This window comes from Lissotriton vulgaris, chromosome 8 (genome assembly GCF_964263255.1).
Source record: "Lissotriton vulgaris chromosome 8, aLisVul1.2, whole genome shotgun sequence".
In the NCBI taxonomy this organism is placed as follows: domain Eukaryota; kingdom Metazoa; phylum Chordata; class Amphibia; order Caudata; family Salamandridae; genus Lissotriton; species Lissotriton vulgaris.
In genome coordinates, this window is record NC_141696.1 from 503656107 (window position 1) to 503681848 (window position 25742).

At 44.4% G+C, this 25742-nt stretch overlaps 1 protein-coding gene across 1 annotated transcript in view; it reads right to left on the bottom strand.

Moving 5' to 3' along the window:
- Positions 1-25742, bottom strand: part of LOC147697232 (cytoplasmic tyrosine-protein kinase BMX-like) — a 619305-nt gene that overhangs the window by 333533 nt on the left and 260030 nt on the right. The window lies entirely within an intron of this gene.

Here is a 25742-nt window from a genome sequence, read left to right on the forward strand (position 1 = left end):
AAAAGTGCAAATTGTACTTTTCTAGGCGCTACATGACAGGCACTACGCGGTGCCTGCCATGTTGCACTTAGAAATGTGGGGGGTACCATAGGGACCCCCATGTGCACCCCCCCAAGCCACGGACTCCCAGGGGGCCCGCAAGATGCCCCCGCATGGAGTCTCTGCATGCCTTTCCGTGGAAAGCATCAGCTAAAGCCCATTGTAATACGGCGGGCGGTGTCTAACAGACACCGCCTCCATATTAATCTTTTTCCGCCCCGGCCGCAATGCGACCGGGGTGGAAAACAGGCGGGCGGTGTTTCACACAACCACGGTCCCCTCCGCCATCCCAATCAGGCGGGGGGGAATTGGGCAATAGATGTAGGGACGGATTTCCTCCGCCAGGCTGGCGGTGGCCACCTCCAGCCTGGCGGAGGAAATCCGCCCAACATTGTAATGGACCCCTAAGTCTCCTGTAGACGGGAGCACAAACAATCCTAGACTGCTTTCGGCCCACTAAGGCATTGTCACTGAGTAGTATCTTGAGTCCTGTTGTGGAACAAGCCCAGGACCCATGTTTGTGTGTATCTCCGACACTTAGAGCATCTACTGCAGCAAACAACAATGTGATGAAATTAATGTTATAATTGAACTCTGCCTCTGGCAAACTGGACCGCATTCTGGTCCATCATTTTTCACATAATGTGAACCTCTTGATAGAGACCAACCACACACAATTCAGTATTGGTCCTGTGCCAATAGGGACTGTCCAGACTATGTATCCCACTAAGGAGAAATCAAGGAGTCCCAGAATGGTGCTAGCCTATACAGGCTTTGTGATTAAGGTGTAGCTTGGTTGCAGTGGCACATCGAGCATAGGGCACACATATGGTCTTACCTGTCACACTCATGGATAAGCACCAGATTTTCAGCAACACATTAACAATATTACAAAGGAACCACAACTTAGACTGCTCTGGGTTATCAAATAGTTATAATCAGCCTTTGATCTGAAACAAGTCATTCCTGGCCAAAGGCTATAGACCCTCTGAGTTTTTCAAATCTGCACATATTCATTTACACATCTAAATCAAAGAAACAGACTATACGAGCCACACACATTTTGATTATTTACTGTGGTCTTATGTTTCCAGGTCTATTGATCTACTTGTTTTAATTAGTTCATCATAGGAACTTGCTTGTGAGAAAATGGGTGTTGGTTGAGTGGGGTGTAAACCATGCTCAAGCAACAGGTGTAAAGCCTGCTCAAGCAACAGCCACAATCCCTGTCACAAAATTACCTGTTCCTAACCCTCTGGTTGCTTGGCACCAAAGCAGTCAGGCTTGAGGCAATGTGTAAGTATGTATGCAGCACACAAACAGCAATAAAGTGAAAACACAACACAAGAAAAATCCCACACCAATATAGACAAGTAGAGTCAATTTTAATAAGTGATTTGACTCCATAAGGACAAATATCCAATTAGTGGAACTGGAGATATTAATTTTTAAAGTGAAATCTAGATCCCAAATGATCAAAGTGCCAATTGCAGACATCTAGTCACTCACGACCGGGGCAAAGCTGAAAGTTATGGCCAACCACAATGGAGCATGATTTGGTTAGAAGAAATGAATTGGGCCCAGTCTGCGCTGGTCTTTGGACTTAGAAGACATTTTGTGGAAAAATATCTCAGAAGCTAAAGTTTAGTGGGGCAAGGCTGCAGGCAGTGTCTGAGAAGAAGGCGCTGTGAGCAGGGAGCTGCTGGTCTCTTTTTTTGACGTCAAAAATCTCCAGCAGTATGAAGCAGCAAGCTGTAGCTGATGAGGGCTCCACTGGGTTGGAGAACCCTTCTGAGAAGAGCCACTGAACATGATTTGCTGCTGTGGTAAAGAACAAAGTGGGAGCTGGTGCGAAGTCAGTCCAACCGGTAATGTATCTTGGGTGTTTTGATGAACAGGTAGATCCCAGTCTCCTATCGCCTATCTGGACGCCTTTGCACCAATTTCAATGGTTAAGGGCTGGATGGGCACCACTTGAAGGATCGTGAATCACTCAGGCTGGATGCAGGTGCGCTTAAGATGGTTGGAGACGTTTCTGTCCCTCAGACTTTGATCAGGAGGCCAGCCAACTAGCCTTTGAAGTCACTCTGATAGTCCTGGGTTCAAGAAGGGAAACAGGGCTGATGTAGCAGGGCAGGTCCCTGAGGGTTTAAGTCAGGTTTTAGGCAGCATAGCAGGCCTTCCAGGTGCAGTAAAGCAGGTTCCTGAAGTATGCAGAAGGCCACAGAAGCAGGCAGTCCTTTGTTAAGGCTGCCGCTTCCGTTTTGAACTTTGCTTATCAAATCGGTAATAGACCAAGTGGGGCTCTTTTACAGATCTATAGGGCCAAGTGTATCTTCAACGTAATCTATGGAAGTGAGATTTGGGGATAAACCACCGATGACGAGTTGCAAATTATAGAAAATACTTTTTTGAGACAGCTATTATGTGTACCACAGGGTACTTCTACTTTTGTAGCGCACGAAGAACTGGGTGTGGCCTACCTCTCTGATATCTTGGCTTTTCACCCTCTTTCCCTCTGGTTGAAAATGTGTCCTAGGACAGGGATCGTACTAAGTAAAGAGATTTTAAAGGACTGGTTGGCACTTGATTATTCTCAGTATATTCCTTCACTTAAATATATCAGGGATTGCCTCGTGAATTTGGGTAGGGGAGATTCATTTAATAATCCGGATAAACTCTGTAAGAAGGATGATAGGATGATTGTTGCGTGAAGGATTCCTGTTTTAGAAAATGGATGCTAGAAAAGAAGAAGGGGCCCTGTTGAAGCCCAGCATTCAACAGAGCAGTACCTTTATGGGTTAAAAGTAGTTATGACTGCTTTTTACTATCTAGGTTTCAGCTGGATCTTTTCTGTCTCCTTTTAACTCATCCTTGAGGGGCAAACAAGGGTCATACTCTCCGGCCCTGTGACTGCAACGGAAAGTCTCTACAGGACATGCTCCACTTTATAATGTTCAGTATAGTTTCTATGAGGTGCCCAGGAAATCATATATTATTCCCATTTTAAAAAGGGCAAACTTTAGCCAGGTTCGCCCTGTTTTCATAGTTTTACAAATGCTTTCGGGTTATACTGTACTTCATGTTCTTAGCTTTTTAAATTCGGCTGTCAGGTTTAGATCCAGTTGTGACTGAATGCTTGGGTATCCAGGTTGACTGATGTTTCTGTAAGAGCCCACTTTTATTTACTTTCTAACTGTAAATGTGTATATTTCACTAGATTTTAACAGTTTTAGTCAATCCATAATTAACTTTACTGCACAGATCCTGAGGATGGCTTTTTTTACATGTCGAACATGTGTTGATTTGTTGTACTTTTATATTTTTTATTTCAAAGGCTGAATAAAGTTGTTTGATTGATTGATTGACTTTCCAGGATACTGGGCAGTCACCACATGTCCCTTGGTGGGCACTACGTGGAAGGTTCAGCATCAAATGTTCTTTGTATGCTGCCTCTTATTTACATAGGCTTTTTCTGCTTGCCAACCAAGTACAAGATGTGTTCTCATTTCCTTCTCATCATCATGAACAAAAACTTTATTTTGGTCGTACGACCATAAAAGTGCAATGTGCAGTACAGTTTGAAAAAAAATACATTGGTTATAATAAAACCTACAATACATGGTAAAATCAATCCAGTGTAGGCTAGAAGCAGATTTACAGTAATCAGGATTAACAGATCTCTTTGAAGTCCAAATAAAATGATAACAACTAACAACATCAGAATAGCCATTGAACACTAACAGGGTCCGCTATGTTGTCAATGTTAACCTAATGCACTGATACTACTTGTCCATAGATACATACCCAGTTAAAACTTAAAACCTCATGTTGGGTAGACAGATAAACATGTTTAGGGACATCTGCATCGTGACTTTATCAGCTTCCTCCTGATGCCCCACGTATGACCGAAGAACTTTTCAACGGAGCATGCAATCATGTGTCTTGGGACGGACCTAACAATTCTAAGAGCTTCACTGTGGTTATGTGTCCCTAGCTTCTTGCATACAGGTGTAAGCACCTTAGCTCTTTGGCATGTATAGGCCGGACAAGCAAATAATACATGCACAGATGATTCAATTGCATCAGTACAGGTGGAAACAAACTGTGATGATGCTGGGGTACTGTGCCAAGAACTTTTGAGTCAATTCAAGACAAGCATGCCAAACCTAAATTGCATGTATAATTTCCTGTCGTTGGGTACCTCGATGACATCTAAATTGCTTTCCAAGGAGCTATCTGATTTAAAAACCAGAAACTCCAAGGTTAGCTGACCCCACAATGGATTGGTGGCTTCAGACTGAGCTACCAAATCCCAATACTGCTCTTTGATATAATCTTTGGTGGGGAACAATGTCAAATCGCTGTTTTCCCAATGGTCTTCTAGCCCTATGTCGGCCAGTAGACATTTCACATTTCTTAGCCAGCCTATTGTGTTGAGTTTGTCTAGAGAGCTAACTTCCTAGAGAAGAATGTCATATGAGCATAGTTCGGGGGTAGCCCTAACTCTCCGCCAGAACAGGACCAGTCACAGCTTGGCCTTGTCTGCTATGTAGTGTGCTCTGGGATTAACGATACTAGACTCCTCAAAAACTCATTCTCAGATCTGGAGAGGTCATCTATTTGATCAAATCCCCACAATTCGGCCCCATATAGTGCTGAGCTCACTGCTGTAGACTCCTCATAGTCCTGTAGGGCAACTGCCATTGGTTTACTAAAGGAGGTACTATGTTCTTTGTTCAGAGCCCCAGATATTTGCATATGCTTCAAGGTCGACTTGGCCACATGAGGCTTTCAGGGCATACCTTCAAATAACATTATACCCAAATAATCGGAGGTGCTTACTCTCTCAAGTGGGGTACCTCCCAGTGTTAGTCTTATTCCTTATGATTTTTGGGTATTGATCATCAGGAATTTTGTTTTGGATGTATTAATCTCTAGGCCTGTGGCCCACAAAAGGTGCTAAAAGAATGAGGAGTAGCTGGAGCCCGCTTGGAGTTTTTGACACTAACAGTGTGCCGTCCACGATCAACAGCATCACAATTTTTCTCCCCCAGCATAGGAACATCAGCTGCCACCTGCATTAGATACTGCACTACATTATTCATGTAGAGGGAAAAAAGTGTGTGGGCCAGAACGCGCCCTTGGTGCACTACCCTGTTAACGTTAATTGGGTCAGTGAACTGGTCTTGGTCTCCCCAACGGACCTGGGCATAGTTTACATCATGGAGTCTATTGACTAGTGATAATATTTCCGGCGGCAACCCCATATCTTTTAATACCTGCCACAATTTTTGTCTTGGGATTAGATCAAAAACATTATTTAGATATATGAATGCTACAGACAAGCTCCCTCAACCAATAACCACTGTCTTCTAAGCGTGAGCGCCACACTCCGCTCCGTGGATAGAGTTAGCGTAGTTTTGCCACATCACAACTCCGTTTATGGCGTGGAGGTTTGGTAAAACTCTGACTCTGCCACATAGTGGAGTTTTTTTTTTTTTTACTAAAGGTGAGGGTCAAACTCACCAAATTCTGGCCAAGCTTGAAGATGGAGTAGCTTCTCACCGTTACTGTAACCGGGCAACGGCAGAGGACAGCCACTTCCGGTCCCAACAGGTAATGTGACTCACGTCACCTCCGATGCAGGACTCAGGAAGGATCAGGAAGAGCTTCCACTGGAGCGGCGAGAAGAAAATGTGACTGCAGCCATGGGAGACGTGTGACCAAGCCACCTTCTGTGGCTGCCACTGGCCGAGCCTGACCCAAGGGGGATGGATAGAAAAAGGTAAAAACTGGAGGATCAGCCTAACGGATCCGGAATGAGCTAGCGTATTCCCCTCAGCACTTATCCAGTGCATGCATTGAAAGAGCCAGTAACCCCACCTGCTGGCGGAACTATGCGTAGGGTTGCGGACTGGGTCTTTAACTTTGTGCAGTTCCACGTAGCATGGGTGCGCAGAATGCGCCCGGGGTTACTGTCTTTTAGAAAAGAAGAAGGAAATGGAACACCTGATCTATTGTTCCCATCTTCTGTCTGAAGCCAACTTGGAAGGGGGAAGGGTGTTAAGATTTTATGATCACTGATCCAATCCTGCATCTTAGCCAAGAGAGGATTGCACACCACTTTTTGTATAGAGTCAATGAGGCTAATGGGTTAGTTGCTGGGTAAAGACCTGTCCCCTTTTTTTTTATAGATGGGAATTACCTCTGCACCCTTCCATGACTGGAATTCTGGGCACCCCCTGCTATGGCAATAGACAGGGTCAAAATATAAGTAGACCAATTTTTACTATTGTTTAAACAAATCACCAGGGATGCCATCGGGCATGGCGCCTTTGCTTGTGGAATTGAGTTAATAGTGATCTGGATTTCACTTCTCGTCCTTAGGATAGGTAAAGCGTATTTCTAGGGGAGCTGCTCCCATATCAGGGATACATGATCCCGCATTTAAGAAGTCTACATGGTCATACCATGCACTTATTGTAAAGTTATTGGCTGGTGAAGGTGGCAGTTCAGAGTCCACCCTGTGACAACGAGACAATGTTTTCAAATCTTTGCTGCCCTACGATCCTCCATCTGTTCTCATCCCACTTCCTTTTTGCTCTATCTTGGGCTTTTTTATAGGACCTTCTAAGGTCTCTCACTAGGTCAGTGTTCTTTGCCCTCAGTGCAGACAACAATTGGCATTTTAACTGTCTGCTCTCAGGGTTGAACCATGCATATTGCGATTTAATGATAGCTCTAGATTTAGTTTGAGATGAGGGATCAACAAAATGGGCAACCAACTGCTCGAAGAAGCAGCAGTGACTGTGCGTTATTGTAGCCAACACCCATGTTTGCTCAAGCAAATGTGATCGCTACCTTACACCCTAATAATTCTTGTTTAATCAACTGGAGCTTATCCTCATCCAGGATGACCTTTTGTCACTTGAGCCAGTGCTTATCACTGGTTTGGTATAGCTATCTTGTTGTTGAATGGTCTCTAGGTCTCTTGGGAGACTTGTCCCAGGGAGACACCAGACTCAGACACAATGGGTTATGATCTCTGTCAAAAGTCGTGCCCACATTCATATCTTTTAAAAGGGGCCATATCCTTAGATCTGACAAGAAATGGTTGATGCGGCTTGTGCCATTGGTTCTATTAAAGATGTTCGCTCCTAATTTGTCTGATTTGGTCAACCCATTTGTAGGGCTCAGCCCATACCACAGAGCTAAGGCATTTAATTGCAGTGCCACTTGCGAACATTTTTTAATTGAAGGTAGGTCAAGTTGGGGAACCAGTCAATTCAATTTATAACTTTATTCGGTTAATAGAAAATAACCATAAAAGAACATACAAAACTTCATAAAAAAAATATCATAATAAAATACATCATAAAGTACCATTATAAAGAGGGGGTAATCACAAATAGATGACAATTGTTAAAAGTGAAATTCTCACATACAAATTGATTTTCGCAGTCTAAAAACTTTTTAAAAAATTCAGAGATAGATGCCACGATCAATACCGTATCTAATTTCTGCATTACTAAAAAAGCTGGGCGACAGCGGTTTACTTCCATCTCCTTTAGTATGGGGATAATCAATCTCTTCCGAGGAAGGGTATAAAACTTACAAAAAAATAAAATATGAATGTCCGATTGTTCGGATAGGTCATCACACGGGCATTTAATTAAATCACGTGACCAAATATTCATGACAGGAAAACTGAGAACTCTAAAAAGAATATTCAGCCTAAACCGTGTCAGGGCAAACCTCTCGTAATCACTCATAGCAAGGGTTAAATACGGTTGTAGTTTGCCCTGAGTCAGTATCAATTGGTGTGATAGGACTGTCTTTTTCTTCATTTCCTCGCTAGCTCTTTTATCATCCAGATACTTCATACACTGTTTTTTGAGTACCTTCCTTGGGATATTGCACATTGAGAGAGGATCATCGTAATACTTTTGGGAGCCCATTTTTACAAGAAAATCTTTTACATAAACGAGCCATCTTATCCTTCTCACATGTTCCAAACTTAAAACATCCATCATTATTGTGCGGTTCAATACACACTCGTCCGTAGTCCAGACCCTATGACAAAGAAATATTGGCTGGGCCTTGATCGTATCTTCAATATATGGCTGACCGAGTTCTGTATGGCAGATGTAACTTGAGACACTCTCAGGTACAGCTAAGATGTATCTCAGAAACATGTTTTCCACTAGCTGGATAGATTTTATGTTGTCATATCCCCATATACCTGAGCCGTAAACAGCAGTTAATATACATGTAGCGTTATAAATTTTAAAAAGTTCCCCAGGTGGCTTTTTCCCCATTTATTTCGAAAGATTTTTTAAGGCCATTATTGATTTAGTGAACATAAATCTTCTTGCTTTTATGGCACTTGCCCATGTACCAGCTTCATGAAACAAAATACCTAAATATGGGAAAGTAGGGGTGAAGTCCAGGGGACTATCATTAATATACATAACTTTTCTCCGTCTATTAGTACCGGGGCCACAATTCATTGAGAACGTTTTCGTGCAATTACTTTTCAGGTCCAAATTTGACATATAGGTATTAAAGGATGTTATCAAACCTTGTAGGGTGAGGGGAGTTCGTGCCATTATGACCGCATCATCTGCGTATAAGAGTGCAGGGATGGATCTTTTCTCTACCATGGGCATATCCCTGCACTCTTGGAGTAAAATTCTCTCAAGGTCATTTATGTAGATTAGAAATAATAAGGGGGCCAAAACGCACCCCTGACGTACCCCAAGTCCTATGCCAAAAGATCTAGTGCACTCTCCATTTCTCCCATAGCGAACAGATGCAGTGGCACCTGAGTATAGTTCCCTTAAAAAGCGCATAATGTTTTCTTCCACCATTAGGTTTTCTAATATCATCCATAATTTATTGTGTGAAACGCAATCAAATGCCGACGTTAAGTCGACAAATGTAAAATATATACGTTCCCCCCTGGCCCTGGTGTATTTTTGTTGCAGAATAAATAGGTTTAGGCCCTGATCTACCGCTCCTACCCTTTTCTGGAAGCCATACTGCAAATCGCTGATTACCATATTATCTTCCGCCCAGCGTTGAAGTCTACCTAAAATAACTATTCCAAGGATTTTTATGGATGAATCCAATAAGGAGATAGGCCGATAACATGTACAGTTTTGTCTATCACCCTTTTTGAATATCGGCACGATAACAGAAGTAAACCATGAGGCACTTAAACCCCTCTCGGTGGTAGCATTAAATAATTGTACTAATATAGGCCCCCACAGCTCAATATTATTTTTAAACAAATCGGCTGGTAAGCCATCTGGGCCCGCGGCTTTACATCCCCGAGTGGCTTTAAGGCTCACCATTATTTCTTCCAGGGTAACGTCCAGGTTCATATCTTTAGCCCTCTCTTCCCAAGGAGTTTGAAATAGCGTTTGATGTACCCCTTGTGGTATGCTATACAGTTTGGAGAAATGGTTAACCCATTCATCCTCTGTAATCGCTTTTCGATACGTGCCTTGGTGTTATCAAAGAGGAAAGGGGCATTCACCGCTTTCCAGAATGCGGATGAATCTCTACTATGCGAGGCCTCACATAGTGACTCCAAAGCGACCCTTTTTATTGCAGCCTTCCTTTTTTTCAATGCCTCATTATAGGTTTTCCGCAACACTCTAACTAATAAGAGGTCGCGGGGGACAGCATGTACAGCATTCTTAAGTTTTGAAAGGGCCTTTGTACATGCTGAGTCAAACCAGCTCCTATTTATTTCTGTACAATTTTTTAGTTCAACCCATAAACTCTCCTTGATACAATTTGCAATTATATAAAAGTGTTTAATAATACTCTGACTGTCTGCACACTCATCCAGACAGATCAGAAAACTGTCTAGGCATTTTGTCATCAATTTGTGTATAAAATCATCATGTGCCAGCTTACTCCATTTAAGGGAATAGCCATTTTGTCTTCCCATGGATACATCTGGGACAAGCTGCCTACATGACTGCTAACTGTCTAAGTCCCAAAATGGATTTACGATCTCCATGATCAACGGCCAATGGTCGCTAAGTGCGATATTAAGAGTCTTGCAGGTTTTAATCTGGCGTCCATACCTAGCAGAAAAATAAGATAAAATCAATTGTTGTGGACGCACCCCTGCCAATAAATGTCGTCACAAAAGGAGATTCGATTTGGCTAATTTCATTTGCATAGCCCAAGTCACAAGAGAACAAAATTTCATTTAGCAAATCCCCACATATAGTGTGTTCAAAATGTGTTAGGGTAGTATCCTGGTCCAACATAATGCCACAGATTCCTTGGCGTCCCTTTTTATAAAGTGCACAATTAAAATTCCCCCCCCCCAAATAACCGATACTTCTTTCGAGTTTGTGTCCAGTTCATTTTTTAAATCAACACCCAGTTTTTCTTATTGTTGCTTCAATATCAACAGCAGGGATATTGTTGTAGAAATGAACGATTATAGCGCACGCCACCTTATTAATACCTATCTTCACCATCTGACAATAACTATTATGAGATAGTAGTTGTGCTTTTCATATTTGAGCTGGTTCGATAGATATATACATAAACCCCCCTTGGCCCTGCCATGTGGTACACCCACTGATGATGTAAACATAGTTTTATATCCACAGAGATGTAAAGGTTCTGTTACCCATGTCTCCTGAGATCCTATGATATCATACCTTTTTACGGTGTTATCCCATATGTTGTTATTTAATTTGGCTTTTAAGCCTGCCACGTTCCAGAACATGAAGCGGCATACTTCCCCATTGTCAGTGTGGCTAATGGGGTTGCAAATATCGTTTCTTTCGGGGGGCGTCCCAACCATGTCTCCCACTGCATCTACACTCCTGAATACTCCGTCTTCCCCAACATTGCCTCTCACGATTTCAAATATGAGGTTAGCAGGTTCCCCCTCTTGTGGACAACCTCTCTCTAAGGCATCCTGTTTGGCATAATGCGGCTTAACTATCCCCTCACAGGACACACTCACTTCCTGGTGTAATTTGTTTTTCATAATAGTTGGTGACCTCTCTAGTGAGTCATTCAACAGCTTCTAGTCCTGTGAGCATGGCAAATTGGTTATAAGTTGGGATGTTATAGCCATTAAGGCTGGAGTCAGCTGGTCTACCTGTTCAGGGGTTTCCTGTTTGGTATCTTGCCAAGGACATAGTTGGGCATCTAGGATAAAAATAACTTAGGTCCCACGTTGATATACCTCCATCACCCCTTTGAGGATGCCAGCTTTGCAAGTAGGGGATTACGCGCCTGTCCTTAAAATTTACAATGATCAAATCCCCTGATACATCCTTTATCCTATGTCCCAACCACCCCTCTCTCCTAACATGGAGGATTGCCCCATCAATGCTTGGTGGAAGTGGTCTATTTTACCAAAAGGCTACTTTATTTTTTAACTCTTTTGCCCCATTAGCTAATTCAGGGACCCCTGAAAGGAGACTAACATAAGGAGCTGCCTCTGGCGGCAGATCAATACGAGGCAAAGGTCTATTTTGTTTACCCTGGTTCCTACATTCCTTGTCTATATTAGTCACTTTATTTACCTGCCCTACGTTGCCTACCTCTAGATGTAAATGTGAAGTGGTACCTCTCTCGTTTGGCGGTGGATCCTGAGTGTTTGATAATGATGCTAACAAGGGGGCCAGCTCATTTGGTTTATCAACCTCATTGTTTTTTTTCCCTGACTTGTTCTGAGTGGGAGCCATATTGTGTGGACGATCAGCCAATTTCTTAATAAGTCCAGTGTTCGACTTAATCACTTCCTCTATGGACCCCAATTTCTCCCCTATTCTCTTAACTCTCTCAACCAGGGGTAAAACCAAAGATTTCACTAATAGTTCTATCTTTCCTAGTAGATCTTGGTTTTGAATTTGATGTAGCCTTTGGGAAAATAAATCTGCCACAATCTTTTTGGGGGCTTGAATGTTTTCCTTAACGGGGCTTATGTGTATTTTTTCAGTTTTCGCTGATCTTCCCCTGTGTCTGGCCCCTCCACGTTTTCTTTTTGAGTTTGAGGTAGAACCCTGACCTTGCGGAATAGATTGCCAGCTATATTTAATATTTGGAGTTGGAGAGGTGCAGTGGGCACTCTCTTCCGATATAATTTCCAAACAGGGCTCAATACTTAAGTCCTCGCGTGTAGATTCCCTGCTCAGTGCCCTAGTGAGTCCCAGACCCATCTGGGGCGAAGTACTAGGACAATTACTTAAATCCTTACTGATACCAGGTGCTGGTGGAGTCATAACTAGCTGAATTGATCCCAGGGAGGACCTTTTGTTGCATATGGATTCTAAGGATAGGCGACTCTCGGTCAGGGCTATTTCGCGTTCTATGGCTGTTGCAGCTGTTGCAGCCCTAGTTATGAACAGATCAAAAGTCCCCGTGAGTGTCCCCCCCACAGGATTCTTCCATTGTTTACCGCCCTTTGTAGCCATCTTACAAACATATATTTTAAGCGTTGCCTATGGACACAAACATATGGCGCCTGTCAGTTATAAACACACTTTGTCAATATAAAAGTCTATGTTATCATCTTACTTCTTAAGTCCTCAGTCCTGAGCTTAGGGGGATGGCCCAGCCGGGCCTCAGCTGGCCTCGGACAGCCGCAGACGGTCCCGCCCTTGTCCCGGGCTTCCCTAGGGACACTCCTGCGCGATCCCGCGCAGCAGAAGAGGTAACCGGTTATATACTGACTGTGGCAGTAGGCGGGGCTCAATAGCAGGTACAGGTGAGGGCAGCCACGGCCTCCTGGGACATGCAGTCCCTAATTCCGAGAAGGACAAGCGTCGGTCTGCGCACCCCTAGTCCCCTTCGGTGTAGGCAGGGAAGGTGTCTCTCAGCCCCCAAAAAGCTCCGCTGCAGCATACCACAACTCCAAAGTGCGTGGCGGCACCCACGAAGCGGGTGCGGCTGGGTTATTTATCTCAACTGTGGTGACAGGCGGGGCTCAATAGCAGGTACAGGTGAGGGCAGCAGGGCCTCCTGGGACATGCAGTCCCTAATTCCGGGAAGACGAGCGTCGGTTTGCGTGCCCCTGGTCCCCTTCGGTGTAGGCAGGGAAGGTGTCTCTCAGCCCCCAAAAAGCTCAGCTGCAGCATACAACAACTCCAAAGTGCCCTTGATCACTGTAGCCACTGTCCTTTCGTCCCATTTGTTGAAAGGAAAATATTTAGAGCTGATCACCGACTTCTGCGCCTATCAATAGGACCCACCACAGTCCCTGCACACAGTCACAATTTGTCTTCCTCTCGTGCCTCACAGGGGTCTTACCGCCCCAAAGGTTCCAACGTCACTTTAAAGTCACCCACTAAGGTCAGGTGGTGTGGGCGAGCACTATGGTCCAAGAACTCTTTGAGTTCCTGTAGGATACCGATCTCATGCCCCCAGTCGCTCTTGTGTAAACATTATAGATGCCAAGGGTTGAGCCTGACTTGTCTTTGATTTGGATACCTAAAATATCGGGGTATTAGTGGGAAGCTCACTGATCTGACAATGGAGTGCTATCCTAACCAAAATTAACAGACCTCTGCAGGACGCCCTGGCATATTGCAAATAGTAGGGTGGTGATACGTTGAATAGCCTGGAACGTGTAAAAGGGTTGTACTCCAGTTTTCCTAGAGAACACAGATGTCAAAGGTTTCTATAAACTTAACCCAGTGAGGAAAAGACATCTTCGGCCTCACCCGGTCCACATTCCATGACACTATCTGTAGTTTCCATAGGTACTCAGGCAAGAGAACAAATGAAGGGTCATACCCTATGTGTGAGGCTCCATCAGAGACCTGAGGATGGCAAGGGTTAAAGAATGTTACTCCTGTGGGAGGCTCACCCCTGGTTATAGGTAGCCCCCTTGTCTCCATATCTCCAAGACTAAGGGTGGCTTTGATGCTGCCCCTAGATGCTTAAAAGGAGGCTAGTTTGATCTCCCGAGCTGGGTGGATTTCTTGGCACAGTAGTCAATCAGTTGTGGCTAAGGTAGAATCTTGACCTAGATAAGAAGCAGTAGAGAGATTACTATTTGCCTGTGAGCATTGTGGGAATTGGTACTTAAATTGGATGTTGGTTCTGGTCCCATTCTTAGCCTAAGCTAGCTAGCATTCTCTTAATCATTAGTTTAAAAGGATTCCGTTTTACCTTTCACACAACCCGTCAATTTTCAGATGATAGACGGAAGTCTTTATGTGCGAAAGGTTCCACGTTTAGCAGACTTGTTTCATAAGACGGGAAACAAATGGAATTCCTTGGTCTGTTAGGATCTCTGTGGGAAAACCCACTCTGGAAAAGAACTCCATGAGTTTTTCGGCTATGTTGGCTGTGGTAGTGGTCCTTAAAGGAAAGGCATCTGGATACCTAGTCGCATAGTCAATGATAACAAACACCTATAAATTTCCTTTGTTTGATTTAGGAAGGGGGCCTATTATGTCCATCCCCACCCTTTCACAGGGCTTTCCTATTGTAGGAAGAGGTTTCAGGGGTACTGCCAGTGGTCTATACAGGTATTTTTTTGGACAGACCTCACATTCTCTGCAGTATTTGGCGATATGGGAAAAATCCATGGCCAGTAGAAGTGTTTTAATATATTCTGGTGAGTCTTTTCAGCTCCACTATGTCCTGCGAGAAGATGAGAATGGGGGGAAAAAGGGAACTGATCGTGAAAACTGTCAGGGACCACCAACTGGGGGAGGTGTTTTCCTTTTCAAGGCAATAAAGGAGATTGTTATACAATTTGAAACAAGGGTATGTTTCTGGCACGGAGAAGGGGTTTGGGGATTGTTGCGAGGCAAATTGGAGGGTGGGATCATTGTTTTGGGCATACCTAAAACTCTGATTTGAAGACCAGGGAGTCTGGGTAAGAAAATTTGAAGGGATTCCTTTAAGGTTCTATCCTTAACTACAAGGAGCAGCACAGAGCGTCGTGCACTCATAGGAGCTATTGCAAGCTTTTTAAATTACCCCCGTTTTGTCATTTTAGTTGGTGCTAATTTCTGCCTTCTACCCTGCTTTTAATTCGCCCACTTACTTGCACTATAAAAATTGAAATACACCGTGTTTGGTGCGGGTCCTTTCTCCCTCGAGCAGCACTGCGGCAGACATCTTGGGTGGGGGGTGAATGGCCCAGAAGCTTTGCACGGTCTAGTCGTGTAAGGACGCTAGACCGGTACTTAAATCGGTCATGCTGACGCTCAGCGGTCACGCGCTGCGGGCTCGCCAGAGCATCGCCGGAGTCACGCCAGAGTCCAGCCTGTCTGCGCCCGTCCGCGCACGAATGGGCTCCGGGGCCAGGACATCTGACCATCGGCTAGTTTACTCGTCGGAAGAGCTGTTCCAACTTGATAAAGGTGAGCAGCCATTAGACCCTGCAGTTTTAGTAAAGCTGAATAAGTATGCCATTAAACGTCTCGATAATGGCAAGCCTGGTACCAAGTCCTTTCTGTTAAAGTTAGCTAGCCTAAATACTAGGTCACTCCATAAACATTATGTGGAGATTCTTACCCTGCTTCAGGATAATGATATCGATGGCCTGACTCTATTAGAGACCTGGATGAACGATAACTCCATGCCAGATATTATTGCGGCTCTCCCAATCAATTATGACGCGATATGGCATAACCGTGCAGGAAGTGCACGGGGGAATAGTGATTCTGTTCAAAAAGAATCTGTCAGTAGTAAGATTATTGTCAGAAACAGTGGATTTATCCGATCTGTTTGGGGTAAAGATCACCTTGAATAACTCTTGCTTGGTAGTCTTGTCGGTCTACCGCCCACCTAATTCTACCCCATTATTCAATGATCTATTTTCCCCCATTATGTCTGACCTCTGCACGAGATACAAAAAAATCGTGGTAGCTGGAGATTTTAATCTACATTGGGAAAATCCTCTCAAGGATCTGGCTACGCACCAAATGAATACTACAATGTCCTCTTTGAGCTTCAAACAACTTGTGGAAGTACCCACGCACATCAAGGGTCATACCCTCGATCTTGTATGGACCTCAGATAGAAAAACGTAACTTTTAGAGGTGTTTTACCATGCATATGGACCGATCACTATTTAGTGCACTGTGAGTAAGCATGAGCGGATTTTGCGGATTGGCAATCCGCGAATTTTGCGGATTTGCGGATTCGCAATCCGCAAAATCCGCGAATTCCCGCGAATTTGCGGATTTTTTTTTTTTTTGTGTTCGCCCGTGTTTCTGCCAGTTCGCGAGGGTTTTTACAATTTCGCAATTTGCGAACTTACCTGTCGGGTCGCAAGTTTTGCGAACTTGTTGTTTCTACGTGTCCAGCCTGTTTGGGACACTCTTCTTCATCACTGCCACTCTCTGTCACCACTGCCACTCTCTGACTACTCATGCCACCCTCTGGCCCACCCATGCCACCCTCTGTTTCATCACTACACCCTCTGGTTGTCCAGTGTACATTATTTTCGGCAAAGCAAAGCACACCTTCCCTGCCTCAAGTGACCTGAATTAATTTGGGGCTGATTAATGTGTCACAGAATATTTTTTTAGCTGGCACCTGCTTCCTTAGTGCGCCCTGATTAGTGATCTTTTGCACTTGCTAAGTGCTTTCATTGTTGCAAAATTAGTTACAACACCTACCCTGCCCCAACTGACAATAATGAATTAGGGGCTGATTAATGGATTTTAACTTCCAGCCTGGCTCCTGCTTGTCTCCCTTAGCTGTAATTCAGGACCTTTGTGGCATATGTGTAACTATTCTGAGGTTCAGAGCAGGGTCACATAATAGTTTCAACTGGCAACTGAACTCTGGAGGGGCCCCTCAGGAAGCCCTACAGGAAATGGCTACTAATGATGTGCCTGAACTTTTGAACCTGGTAAGTAGTTACTTTCAGTTTTGCCAAGATCGTATTTCTGCAATTTCGCACTTATTCGCGGGGCGCGAACTCACGCTAACAGTGCGAGCAGTGCGAGCAAAATCCGCTGCTCGCGGATTTGCGGATTTTGCGGGAAATTCGCAAATCTCGCGGATTGCGGATTTCCCGAAAATCCGCAAAATCCGCGAGCGGAACGGATTTTCCGCCCACGCCTAACTGTGAGGTCCATATTGACGGACACTTAAGTGATCTGTCTCGGGGAGTTAGGAAAATCCGTAAATGGGATAAGGTTGATTTAAAAACCCTGACCGAGACATTTCCAAAAGTGGCCCGACCTTTTGGTGCTGGAAGCAACCTGGACCTGGAATACACGGATTTAACGTGGAGCTTGTGTCAAGCTATCGATCTGATAGCACCTGAAAGGACCAAGCCCATCAAAGGACCAGTAAAAGGAGCTCCATGGTTCACCCCGCTCTTGAGGGAGCACAAATGAAAGCTTCGGGCTTTGGAGAGATCCTGGAGGAAAACTAAACATGATATAGCTATGGATCAGTATAAAGCCTTCCTTCATAGGTACAAAAAACTTATATTGCAAGCAAAGGCGGAGCACTATGAGTCTTGCCTAAATAAGGCTGGGAATGTCCAGAAAGAGACTTTTAAAATTTTATCTGAGCTGAGCAAGAAACCGGAAAGCTCAGAAACCACCATTGATTGTAACACCTTTCAGGGATATTTCCTAGAAAAAGTGGAGAACATCATCTTGGAAATAAAAAGTAATACGGTGAATGGACTTGTCCTACACCTTGATCTCCATAATTCCATGGACTGTATTATCGTGGAGTTTCCAGAGATTGATGTGCTGAGCTTGGAGCAATTGATGGGTAGAACTAAATCTGGCTCCCCAGCAGACCCATGCCCCCTAGTGTATTTTGTGTGGCACGTCCCATTTTGGAGGAGCGTATCATTTCTCTCCTTAATAGATCTTTAGAAACGGGGTATCTACCTGTTGAATTTAAGATAGCGCGAGTTAGGCCCCTGTTGAAGAACCCCGGCGCGGATCCTGCGGTCTTGAAGAACTATAGACCAATCTCCCAGCTGCCCTTTCTTTCTAAGATTTTAGAACAGCATGTCCTGAAGTTTCTATCTCTTCACGTGGAGTCTCATTGTTTACTCCACGAGCGACAGGCAGGGTTTCGAGCACATCACAGCACTGAGATGATGATGCTCTCGGTGCTGGATGAATTAAGAACCATGGCTGATATTAAGAAACTGAGCGCCCTGATTCTTTTAGATCTGTCAGCGGCGTTCGATATCGTCAGCCATGCCCTGCTCCTGAAAGACTAGACAACTTCGGGGTTAAAGGAGTAGCTTTTAACTGGCTGAAATCCTTTCTTCTGGGAAGAACACAGAGGATACAACTGGGGGATTTGATATCAGACGTGGGGACTTTAGAGTGTGGGGTGCCTCAGGGCTCCGCATTGTCCCCACTACTGTTTAATCTATACCTCCAACCTCTGATTGCATCTCTGGCCAGTATGGGCTGAAGAGTTTTTAATTATGCTGATGATACTCAGCTTGTACTGAGTATCAATAACACTGAGGCCGCGCAGCTTCAAGCGCAGAATATCCTGAGGTATACGGTCGGGTGGATGACGAGAAATCTGCTGAAGATCAATCCAGACAGGACTGAGGTATTGGTAATTCCATCTACCACCTCACCTTGGAGCGATCTTTACTGGCCACAGGAGTTAGGGCCAACTCCAAAGCCAAGTACAAATGTAAAGAGCTTAGGGATTAAGCTGGATTGTGATTTGTCAATGGGCAGCCAAATCTCCGCTGTGGTTGGGAGCTGCACGAACATCATCAGGCAGTTACGTAAACTAGCACCTGTTCTTTCTCAGGCCATGTTGCGAACAATTGTAGAGGCGACCATCATGTCAAGAATGGACTATGGGAATGTCCTTTATTTAGGCCTCCCTAAAACTCTGATGAACAGATTGCAGGTTGTGATGAACGACGCAGCGCAACTGATTTTTAGACTCCCCAGAAGGACCAAGGCTTCTCCCCTATTACAGAGCTTACATTGGCTCCCCATAAAAGAGAGGGTAGAGTTCAAGAGTCTATGCATGGCCCATAAGGCAATTTATGGCCATGCACCTGTCTATATTAGAGACCGTCTGGAAGTGTATAGTCCAAAAAGAACACTTAGATCTTCTGATTCTCAGTTGCTGATCTGCCCTCCGTACAAACTGGTAACCAAGGGAGGGAGAGCCATCTCTGTGTTGGTCCCTCAGCTATGGAATAAGCTGCCTGAGGGGCTACGCAGAGAGGTGAATCTCCTGCGGTTCAGAAAGTCCCTAAAGACATTGCTGTTTGGGAGGGTCCTGGGTGCAATGTAGGCTGTCTGCTGCACTATCTCTTTGTGTGATACGTAGTTCTTGTATGAATTCCATTGATTTCCGAGTGCCTAGAGACCTGCAGGTGATTGGGGCGATATAAATCCAACATAACAATAACAATAACAATAACAAGATTCTCCCGAACAAATACAACAAAACATGGCTTATCAATACCTATAATGACCTCTTATGGTAAGGTATGTGTCACGCCCTCTTTGACCAGGCATGTGGACCCACTGCTATCCCTAATAGGGATGTCTGCAGGGGGATAGAATGTTATGTCCCCGTGAATGCACCTTATGGCTACTTCGACCCCAGGAAGGAGTTGGGAGTCTTCTACCAAATGGGACTGAATGACGACAGCCTGAGTCTAACAGGGCTGTGGCTCTCTTTTCATTCACCCATATACTTACGTAAAAAGTAGTTCCCAGCTCCTCAGAATAGAGAATTGATTTAGGGAGATATCTAACGTTCATAGGTTCTTCTGAACACTTCTTTTGGGGCGGAACCAGGCGATATGTCCCCAATTCCCACAGTCAAAACAGTACAGCTGGTGGTCAGCTGTACTTGGTTTTCCGCTACTTTGTGTATGCATTCCACCTGTTGCATCATAGAGTTCTTGAATAAGTCTCTGTCCACCTGCATGGACACCATTTTGTCTTTCTAGGGCCCATTGGAGCTTCTATTGTCCTTTGATCAACTATTGAATGACATTTTTCATTATTGTCGTCTAATGGTGATGTGCCCTCATTCTCCACCTGTTCGATTTTAGATTCTGAATGATTTTCCCAATTCATGTCCTTATATAGGTACACTTTGCGTTGCCCTTATAAAGGCAAATAAATCCAGTCCTTATTTAGGCATAGCCCATGCTGCCCAAATACAGGCATGGCTACTTCCATCAGTTCATCTACGTCACCGCGATTTCTTGGAAAAACAGACTCTCTTAAGCCGTTAGGCACTTTCCCTTGCTTGAATATATATTTCTCCAAGAACTCAGTTATTATGCTTGAACATCAATTCCTTAGGGGTTCATTCATGACCTTCATATGCCCGACTTTACGTCAAAGCTGGCATTCCTAAAAACCTTCAAGGTATAAATATACCTTCACTTGCAATGGCAAAGCACGGTGTGGTTCAGTGCAGTTCGACTTCCTACATTCCCGACGCAGCTCGCTACAGCAAGTGCCTAAGGAAGCCAACTCTCCAGCTGACGCACTGATCAGAAGCTGTCATCCTCCTGCCGAGAAATCCAGCTCAAGATTTTCTGACTCCCCTTGCGGGGTGTTGGGAAATCGAGTCAGTGAAAGAGATACCAACCTCTCTCATTCTAAGGTATGGAGCTGTTTAGAACCTAGAGCAATCTTTGGCAGTTCTTGGCAAAAACTAAACCTAGGCTAAAGACAAACACTTACTTCTTCCCTCGTACTAGACCTAGGTTAGATACATTGGGGTAGGCGTATTTTAGAAGCACCAGTTGAGTATTTTAGCCTGTGTTATTTATGTATGTATTTTTATATGTCATAGCACTAGACAATGCTATTACAGTATTATTTTATATTACTGTTTACGCTGTATGCATTATACTTTGCATTCTGTCTAATGATTGTAGCAGCTCACCACCCTTGCATGAGAAAGAAACCCCTTTTATTGAAACACCGTCTCTCTATTTTTATGCAACTCTGTAGAAACAAAGCATGCACAATTGACTGAGTAAAATAGTTATCTATTGTTTCCACGACTCTGAAGATACGTTTTTATTCTTGGGGAAACAAAGTTGTCATGTTTATGCGGTTGTCAGAAATGAGTCCCTTCTTGTGTATTCGAGAAAGTTTCTAGTGACCTCTGAGCTAGCTGGCACTCACAATTAAGTTTAGTAAACTCGATAGAGACATACTGACCTCAGTCCTATGTCAAATCTATAGTGTATATTATTCCAATTCGCAGAACCTATTGGGAATGTCGGGACCACACTACACACCATGTGTAGGGAATTAGCAAAACAAAACAATGGTGGATAACTGTAATTGATTCGTGTCCTCAGTATTTTATTTAATACTGAATAACAAGGGTTGAGCTTTCATTGATTCTTTTCTAGTTATCTTCCTCTGTATCCTCTGTACTCCCAACGGTTTTGGTGCCTCAGAAGCAAGAGAGACCTGGGTAAGTGGTTGTACTATCTGTTTAGGTATTTTAGAGGGTGGGTTTGTGGGGGGGGGATGATTGCACCTTAAAATGCCCTTCACCAAGTGCCCTGAATCAGAGTGGACTACTCAGTCCTTCTTTGATTCACCCAGGGTCAATGTTTTGGGGAACTTAGAATCCCGCCTCATAATTAACCTAGCAACATGTTGCTGTACCTGAAATAGCCACCCTCCTCCTGGAATGTGGCTGGATTCAGCGTAGTGTTGTTGGTTCAGGTGTTGGTTCTTTACGGGGCAGGCTGGACCCCTCCGTCAGCTCTGACTGTGCTCCGGAATCCCGTGGCTCCTTCTGTTCTCTGTCTGCAATGGCCGGATCACGCCTCTTCATTATTGGGCGAAGTCCCCGTATGAAGAGCGACTTCCTCCTTTCGGCTTCGCCTTTTAGGTCTGTTTCATTCCCTACTTCCGGGTATTCTTCAGATGTGTTCTCTGTGAGGTTGTTGGTTGATTGACGAATCCTGGGTCATTGGTTTGGTGGGCGGGGCCAAGCTCCAACTCGTCCCGCAGTCATAAATCCTCAAGGAAGCATCCACAAGGAGACGGGGAAGCAGTGGTCTGGTAGTGCGGCTGTGAACAACAAAAAAGAAGTGAGAGTGTAGGGGAAAAGTGTTCTTCCTGTGGGTCATGCTCACCACCATTGTAGGAAGGTCCTGACAAACTGTGACACCCCCTTTGTTCAGAGCCCTTGGCACCTGGAAAGGTCGGAGAATTAGCTAGGCAAAACAGGCGTTTCCACCCTCAGGTGAGCACCGTCCCTGACTGGGCTACCTGAAGTAGATGCAACATTTCAAAAATGGCCATCTTGGTAATGCCAAATTTAGGATCTGTGGAACAGGGTTAAGTCCCACTTTCCCATGAAGCGGTCATATAGGGGGTGTAGTGACCCTAGAGGTAAGAAGCCGATTGGCTACTACCATATACTCCACTAACCCCCCTATATTCAGTGTTTAAGGGAGTTCTGACATCAGGAAATCATATCCTACTGACAAACAGAAGAAGACGGGCCAAAGAGCTGCAAAAGCAAGAACTGCAGAAGCAACTGACCTGGCACTAGCCCTGCCAGTCTGTTGGCCTAATCTTAACAATTGCACCAAAGTCGTCTCGCCCTTTCCTTAAGCTGCTAAACATCCAGATGCTTTGGGAGGGCTACCATCCCATCTCCAAAGACTCAGGAACTCTGGCAGGTACCAAAGTCTGAGATGCAAGGTATCAAGACTGCAAAAACCTACCAGCAAATAGCACCACTACACCCGAGCCACATAGTGGGCCAACAATGCCAATGTGGTCCCCAGATTCCTGCTGACCTACAAAGAAGAAGAATGCTGAAGCACCACAAAAGCACAGACTGTGGAAGAAGTAACTGACCCAATGCTAGTCCCACTGACCTGCCTGCTGTTCCCGCTGAAATGTACCAAAAGTCATTGCGTCCTGCAGCTGCTGTGGCTCCAAAGCCTGAGAGGCCTGCCTTCAACAAAAAAACAGGGACTCCTGTGGAGCAGCGGAGCTGCTTCCCTGCATCCTGGAGGGCCCCAAAAGAAGACTGTGATACGCCGGAACTGCAAAAACCCAATGCCGCAATACAGCACTGCCCCTGTGCTTCCTAGGCAAAGCTGAATTGGGCCAACAGTGCCAGTGTGTTCCCACAGCACTCCAAAGATAAAGTCCACCTTGGACCTGCCCACTGTGGACTTCCGGACACCACCTGGTGCTTCTGTTTGCAGGCCTTCTCTACGAGTGCTCCCTGTGACGAAAATCCAATGCCTATAGACACCTCTGCACCGTTCATCCCTGGAGAGGAGGAACAAAGGTGTCCCCACATCCCAGAGCCTCGCAGGAGTTGAGCCCCCCTGTTGGTTCAGCCTGACTGCTGCCCCAGTCCAAGTTTGCAGCACTTCTCCAATGGAGTGATCTCCATAATCTTGAATGGGGCACCTCTGCACCCAGCTGCCCTAGTGCTGCCCGAAGTAAACTTTTGGGCTGCCTTGGACCTTACCACATACTCACCTTAAATCCAGAAGATTGATCTTGTAAGTCACTGTTAAGTGCCCAAATGTAATACATAATTTTTCCTCCATAGGTTAACATCACACTGAAGTGCTTCAATTCCGAGTTAAAGTATCACAATCACCCAACGCTGAAAAACACACTTCTGCAGACGCCCCAATGCCTCCTGAGGTGACCTGTTGTGTTGCCTTGGAGCTTGCCCCATACTCAACTTAAGACCCAGGGAAGGGACCCATATTTCGTTTTAAAGTAACTGTGTGCAGCATCAATTACGATTTATTGGGCCACATGTATTAATATTGGAAGAAGTGATTCCCTAATTGCGATTTTCTATGAATCGCAATTAGGTAATCACTATTCCTAATGCATGAAATTCTATGAGTTTCCTTTAACGATTCCTAGTAGGTCGCAAATTGAGCTACCTCATGGAAGGGAAGGGACCCACATTTCGTTTTTAAGTAACTGTGTGCAGCATCAATTACGATTTATTGGGCCACATGTATTAATATTGGAAGAAGTGATTCCCTAATTGCGATTTTCTATGAATCGCAATTAGGTAATCACTATTCCTAATGTATGAAATTCTATGAGTTTCCTTTAACGATTCCTAGTAGGTCGCAAATTGAGCTTCCTCATGAATATTAAGAGGTAGTTCGCAATTTGTGTCCCATTGGAAATCACTGAAATCACGGGGATGGTGGCCTGCTGGCGTCAGCAGACCACCATGTACATGATTGCTTTTAAATAAAGCAATCCTTTCTTTAAAATGCAGCTTGTTTTCCTTAAAAGAAAATGGGTAGCATTTAAAAAAGTAAAAAATAAAAGTTTTCTTTTCATTTTTTAAGAACAGGCAGTGGTTCGTGGGACCACTGACTGCTCGTAAAGACGTTTTCACTACCATTCTGAAGGTGATTGGGTCCCTTGGGGATCGCTTACCATTTGCATATGGGTTATCACCTACTTGAAGTAAGTCATAAAATACGAATGTTTCGCCACCACATTTCAGTCACAAAACATTCCTACACACCGCTGTAATTTGGTATTAGGAAGGGACTCCCTGAACACGTCCCTTCCTAACACCGTGTATTCGCAATTCCAAACTTCGATACTGTAACATGTTACCAAACCGCAAATTGGAATTCATACATACCAAATCACATTTTACCAATCGGAAACATCCCGATTCGGCTGGTAAAATGAGTGATATATGTGACCCTAAAAATCAAAAACCTGTTTACTTCAAACCTGCTACTTTAAAGAGTACTTACCTGATTTGATGACCTTGGTGTCTAAAGTCATATAAAAATATGTGTTATTTTTATAAATTGGTGTGAATCCCCTTATTGAGTTGTGTTCATCATTAATTGACTATTTTGTGTATGTGCAGATGTCTAACTCTCCTCTCTGATAATCCTACGGCTGCTCGACCATACTACTCCCTATACCAACACCTTGGGATTGCTAGAGCAAGCCCTATCCACCAGTAAGAGAATACCAGGTCTCTTTGCATGGTACACCCAGGGTCGGATTGGTATCACAATTTGGCCCGGGCACTGACGAAAAAAGTGGCCCACATTCAAGGGGCGTGGCCCACAATTAAGGGGCGTGGCCCACATTCAAGGGGCGGGCCCTTTAATGGAACACCATTTGGTTACTCTTTGAAGTCTAATTTGTAGAGAAATATTTGGTAAATTAAGCCTTTTAGAGCTTACAGAGCAAGTAACATTGGTAAAGACAAGGAGCTCTGCAGTTCTGATAACTGAATACTTACTTGCAGTCTTAACGCCCTGCACAATGCCGTTAGATACTCTTTCCCAACCAGCTATGTCCTAGACTATAAATATCACATAAATCAGAAATCTAGCACAAAGTCAAGGAGAAAGGGTAAGGCTGGAATCTCTGAGAATAGAACATGTAATAACAAAAGTAAGAATTCACAAACAAGGAAAAGGCAGTCTGGGGTGTAAAGAATGCTGGAAAATGTATCTGTACAATCTAGTCATAAATTTATTTCACAACCAGCAGGTGATGTCCATATACAAAAAACACAGTTCTATTTATGAGTACCAATTACAGTACACATGATCCTATTTTTTATTTAAGGGCCTGGGCGATGAAGTGATCTGCCCAGAATCATAGGTTGTTGAGCAGACGCTGGGACTCAAACTTGAATCCCGATCTCAGCAACTCTGGCGTCAGGCCCATATGCCTATGCACAGACCAGAGTCG